The sequence below is a fragment of the Chiloscyllium plagiosum genome, unplaced genomic scaffold, assembly GCF_037043375.1.
Source record: "Chiloscyllium plagiosum isolate Xiang-an unplaced genomic scaffold, Cpla_swu_hap1 HiC_scaffold_5, whole genome shotgun sequence".
NCBI lineage: Eukaryota > Metazoa > Chordata > Chondrichthyes > Orectolobiformes > Hemiscylliidae > Chiloscyllium > Chiloscyllium plagiosum.
The window spans coordinates 121,780,279-121,786,278 of NW_028270143.1; the positions used below are offsets into that span (position 1 = coordinate 121,780,279).

The 6,000-nt window shown below is 43.8% G+C and overlaps 1 protein-coding gene across 1 annotated transcript in view; it reads right to left on the minus strand.

Moving 5' to 3' along the window:
* The window catches only part of zbtb47b (zinc finger and BTB domain containing 47b), a 284,308-nt gene extending 278,826 nt beyond the window's left edge, over nucleotides 1-5,482 (minus strand). The window contains exon 1 of the mRNA XM_043690834.2: nucleotides 5,355-5,482. The gene's annotated coding sequence lies outside the window, so the exon portion shown is untranslated. The remainder of the gene's footprint in view (nucleotides 1-5,354) is intronic.
* Between the last annotated feature and the right edge of the window lie 518 nt (nucleotides 5,483-6,000).

Genomic DNA, 6,000 nt, shown 5'->3' on the forward strand with positions numbered 1-6,000 from the left:
GGAAGGGGTGATCACCTGATAGGGATCATATTATAGACCCCCTAATAGTCAGAGGGAAATTGAGAAACAAATTTGCAAGGAGATGTTAGTTATCTATAAGAATAATAGGGTGGTTATGGTAGGAGATTATAACTTTCCAAACATCGATGGGGGCTGCCATAGTGTTAAGGGTTTAAATGGAGAGGAATTTATTAAGTGTATGCAAGAAAACTTTCTGATTCAGTATGTGGATGTTCCTACTAGAGAAGGTGCAAAACTTGACCTCCTCTTGGGAAATAAGGCAGGGCAGGTGACTGAGGTATCAGTGGGGGAGCACTTTGGGGCCAGCGACCATAATTCTATTAGATTTAAAATAGTGATGGAAAAGGATAGATCAGATCTAATGGATGAAGCTCTAAATTGGAGGAAGGCTAATTTTGATGGTATGAGGCAAGAGCTTTCAAAAGCTGATTGGGGGCAGATGTTTGCAGGTCAAGGGACAGATGGAAAATGGGAAGCCTTCAGAAATAACGAGAGTCCAGAAACAGTATATTCCTGTTAGGGTGAAAGGGAAGGCTGGTAGTGCAGGGAATGCTGGATGACTATAGAAATTGGGGTTTTGGTTAAGAAAAAAAAAGGAAGCATATGTCAGGTATGGACAGGATAGATCAAGTGAGAGCTTTGGCAAATAGGGTTAAGGAGAGTCCAAAGGGCTTTTATAAGTACATTAAGGACAAAGAAGGGTAACTAGGGAGAGAATAAGGCCCCTTAAAGATCAGCAAGGCGACCTATGTGCGGAGGTGCAGGCGGTGGGGCTGGCGGGGGGGGGGGGGGGATACTAAACAAGTATTTTGCATCAGTGTTTACTGTGGAGAAGGACATGGAAGATATAGAATGTGGTGAAATAGATGGTGACATCTTGAAAAATGTTCATATTACAGAGGAGGAAATGCTGTATGCCTTAAAATGCATAAGTGGATAAATCCCCAGGATCTGATCAGTTGTACCCTCGAACTCTGTGGGAAGCTAGAGAAATGAGTACTGGGCCCCTTGCTGAGATATTTGTATCATTGTTAGTCAAAAATGAGATGCCGGAAGACAGGAGGTGGGCTAACATTGTGCCACTATCTAAGAAAGGTGGTAAGGAAAAGCTGGAGAACTATAGACCAGTGAGCCCGATGTCAGTGGTGGGCATGTTTGTCGGAGGGAATCCTGAGGAACAGGGTTTACATGTATTTGAAAAGGTAAGGACTGATTCGGATAGTCAGCATGGCTTTGTGCATGGGAAATCATGTCTCATGAACTTGTTTGAGCTTTTTGAAGAAGCAAAAAGAGAATTGACGAGGGCAGAGAGGTGGACATGATCAATATGGATTTCAGTAAGATGTTCAACAAGGTTTCCCACGGGAGACTGGTTAGCAAGGTTAGATACCATGGAATACAGGGAGAACTACCCATTTGGAAACAGAACTGGCTCAAAGGTAGAAAAGGAGGGTGATGGTGGAGGGTTGTTTTTCAGACTGGAGGCCTGTGACCAGTGGAGTGCCACAAGGATCGGTGCTGGGTCCACTACTTTTCATCATTTATACGAACGATTTGGATGTGAACAGAGGAGGTATAGTTAATAAGTTTGCAGATGACACCAAAATTGGAGGTGTAGTGGACTGCAAAGAAGGTTACTCAGATTACAGATGGGCCAATGGGCTGAGGAGTGGTAGATGGAGTTTAATTTAGATAAATGGGAGGTGTTGCATTTTGGGAAAGCAAATCTTAGCAGGATTTATACACTTAATGGTAAGGTCCTAGGGAGTGTTGCTGAACAAAGAGACCTTGGAGCGCAGGTTCATAGCTCCTCGAAAGTGAAGTCGCAAGTAGATAAGATAGTGAAGAAGGCGTTTGGTATGCTTTCCTTTATTGGTCAGAGTATTGAGTACAGGAGTTTGAAGGTCATGTTGCAGCTGTACAGGACATTGGTTAGACCATTGTTGGAATATTGCGTGCAATTCTGGTCTCCCACCTATCAGAAGGATGTTGTGAAACTTGAAAGGGTTCAAAAAAGAATTACAAGCATGTTGGAGGATTTGAGCGAAAGGGAAAGGTTGAATAGGCTGGGGCTGTTTTCCCTGGAGCATCGGAGGCTGAGGGTGACCTTATGAGGTTTATGAAATCATGAGGAGCTAGGATAAGATAATAAGTCAATGTCTTTTCCCTGGGGTGGGGGAATCCAAAACTAGAGGGCACAGGTTTATGGTGGGTGGAGAAAGATATAAAAAGGACCTAAAGGGCAACGTTTTCACACAGAGGGTGGTACGTGTATGGAATGAGCTGCCAGAAGAACTGGTGGAGGCTGGTACAATTGCAACATTTAAAAGGCATCTGGATGGGTATATGAATAGGAAGGGTTTAGAGGGATATGGGTCAAGTGCTGGCAAATGGGACTAGATTGGGGTGGGATATCTGGTCGGCATGGACAAGTTGCACCGAAGGATCTGTTTCCGTGCCTTACATCTCTATGACTCTATACTTTACCAAATCTCTGGCAGTGAACTTGAAGCTTGAGATAAAGGGAAAAATAAATCATCATCTTTTACTTTGTAGGCATGGGAACTCTAGTTTCCCAGTCTATGAAGAAATGCAGGACAAGGCTACTTGCCCCAGAGGACAACTCAAAGTTGGCACCATTGTAATTTATCTGCCCAATGGGTCCAGCAAATGGAAGAGAGAACAGGGGAAGCCATTGGTAAATACTGTCATCAGTTACATGTGCTGGATGAGGGACAGGAGGTAAGTTCCATTAGCAATACCAGGCAAAAATGTGGAGGGTCAGAAAACCGCAGTACAAGTTCTGAAAGTAAACATGGCCCTAGGAAGTGATTGAGAACTTGCAGAAGGAATTCCAGTACTTGGAAAGAGGAGATCTCATTTCAGTCACCCAGAATGAGAGAGGAAGGCACACAGAGGTCACGATAATCAAAACATTTTAGTGGAAGCAAACAAATTGGAGGATCGACCAATAACGGAGACCAAACTAAAAAAAAAATGAGTTGGGACGCTGGAAAGCATTTGTTGTATATGTGGAAACTCCAGATAGAGGACCACTAACCTTGTCCTACAGAAAAAGGGCCCCCAGGTGGAACATACAAGGATAAAACCAGAAAACCCAGGAGTTTCATAGGGAAACTTGATGGTCAAGATGCTCATGTAGATTATCCTACTGCAGGAAAAATGATCTGAAGATCACCTTGGCTCTTTGACTCATATAGTCATAGAGTTGTACTGCACAGAAACAGACCCTTTAATCCAATTCTTCAATGTCAAGTTAAGATATCCTAAATTAATCCAATCTCAATTGCCAGCATTTTGCCCATAACCCTCTAAAACCCTTCCTGTTCACGTATCTATCCAGGTGCCTTTTAAATGTAGCCAGTTACTCCTGACAACAAAAGTGAGTTAATACAAAGCTAAATTGTTACTGGATGACAAGTTTAGAAGGGGAAAGAAATTTTGAAAACAGCCAAGGAAACAGATGATTATAGAAGGGAAGCTGTGGAAATTAAACAAATATATCTATGTGTTGAAAGATGCAGTTGGAGTGTGCATACTCAGTTAAGTTCATCTCACTGGAAAGTGGTTACATTCAAGTTAAAGCTGACCCCGGAGTGTATTTATATATTCAAGGAGCAATCTGAGAAACGTTTGTCTGTGGAATGTTTTGTGGATAATCATGCTTTTCAGAAAATGTACTCTCAGTCAAGGATGTTGCTCAGAGAGGGTTGAGGACTGACCTTGCTACCGTGGAGGAAACATTCGAAACAAAACACACACACACACACACACACAAAAAGACAGTCACCCTTTGTCAGATTATTTCAGAAATAATAGGCACCTGCTCCAATAAATTGTTAGAGATTCTTGAAGATGGACACCTGGTGTTACAAGGTGACATGAAAAAAAATCAATTGTTTGTCAATTTATAACTAAATATTATATTTTATTTAAGAGAGAGATTAGCAAAAGTTGATTGTATAATACAAAATGAAAAGATATCACTGATCGGTTAGAATTATAAAGTAAGATATGCAAAATGTATTTTATTTTAATTTAGTTTTGTGTGTCTTTATTTTAAAAGAGGGAAATCTGTCAATAAAGCGAGTCAGAAGTCAGGCGACACCAGGTTATGTCCAATAGGTTTATTTGAAATCACAAAATAAGCCTGTTGGACTATAACCTGGTGTCATGTGACTTCTGACTTTGTCCACCTCAATCCAACACTGGCACCTCCACAACATAACCAGTAGCTAAGCATGGAGCTGGGGTTAGTTGATGATTGACTGAGTCGACATAAAGGAGTAATAAGTGGGAGTAAGTGTGTTGAAGGAGCTGCAAGACTGAGTAGTTAATAAACTCTATCCCCAAAGAAAGGTTTTCTATCCCACTCACTTGATTCAACAATAATTACAGTATTAAATCTAGTTCTAGGAAACTATTCAGAAACTATTCTGACTTTACATTCTCCCTAATGTGCAGTGTATAGAACTAGATTTGATAGAGGTGTTCAAAATGTGAGATGGAGAAACCCATTCCCCTTGGTGGGTAGGATTGAGGAGGAGAGGACATCAATTTAAGGTAAATGGTAAAACAGCTTGAGAAGAGTCAAAGGAAATCTAGAGTTACACAGTAAAGTAGTTAGGACCTGGAAGTGGGCTCGACTGTGCTTTCAGAGAATTGAGATTAAAACTTTGAAAGGTTAAAAGGCAGGAGAATGGCGCTAGGCAATCCTGCAAAGAGCTAGAATCGACACAGTGGACAGAATGGCCTCTTCATGCGCTACATCCAGTTTATAGATAGTATATTAGAAAATGTTGAGTATAATTTTAGTTCCCAGTGAGCACAGTAATTTGGTGTTGCGAGGAGTTTGGGTTTATCCCGGGGGTGAGGGGGAAGTTCCCGGGATCACTGTAACCTCAGCAAAGCCAAAACGTTCCCCAACCTAAGGGAGGGAGTCGAGGACAGGCCGGCAGGGTGTGGATTAAATAAATCCACTCGATTCCCACCGTCTGAAATAGTTTGCACTCATTCATGGAGGACTGCCCTGGAGAGCGAGGGCCCACCTGACAGGAGAAATACTATTTATTTATATAAACATAAAGTAATCATTGCTTTAACATAAAGACGGAAAGAGCTAATCTGTAAGACTCACACTCGTGCAACAGAGCGGGGCGGTGGGGTGCACAAGGGGGCGAGTCACATCGCTTTGCTCAGAAACATCTGCAATTCTATCGGAAAGTCGAGCTCTAAAGGGAAGGTTGCAAGGAGAAAGTCGACTTGAACTTGGGCGGGGAGGCAGCGACGAACTGTCGGTTGTAAAAACTTACCCACGGTCTAGTTTGCAGAGAGAGTGCAGTCAGAGCCAGGTTCCTCCTGCCGCCCTCCGTTTCAGTCCCAATTAGGATGCGAGAGCAGCGAGACACCAAAACTGATTACTGTCTGCCCATCCCACCCTCCCCGAGAGAGAGGAACCTCCGCTTGGGTCTGCTCACACTCCGCCCCCAACCCCAAGTACAGAGTTTACCCTCGGGCTATGGATAAGCTCTTCCGCATTGTTGATGGGAGGCGGGCTATAGACAGACGGACTGCTCTCTTAAAGAGATCGCGTCTACCCCTGCAGAGAGGGCTGTCCTCAGTCACACCCCACAGCCTCCGAGCTGACTGATCGAAGGGGCTGGAAGAGATGGGATCCCAGCAAATTGTTTGTTTGATCCATTCACAGGATGCTCACCTTCCACCCTACCAACCTTCGCAAAAACCAAATCACCCGCCAACATTTCCGCCACTTCCAAACGGACCCCACCACCAGGGATATATTTCCCTCCCCACCCCTCTCCGCCTTCCGCAAAGACCGTTCCCTCCGTGACTATCTGGTCAGGTCCACACCCCCCTACAACCCACCCTCCCGTCCTGGCACCTTCCCCTGCCACCACAGGAATTGCAAAACCTGTGCCCACACCTCCTCCCTCACCT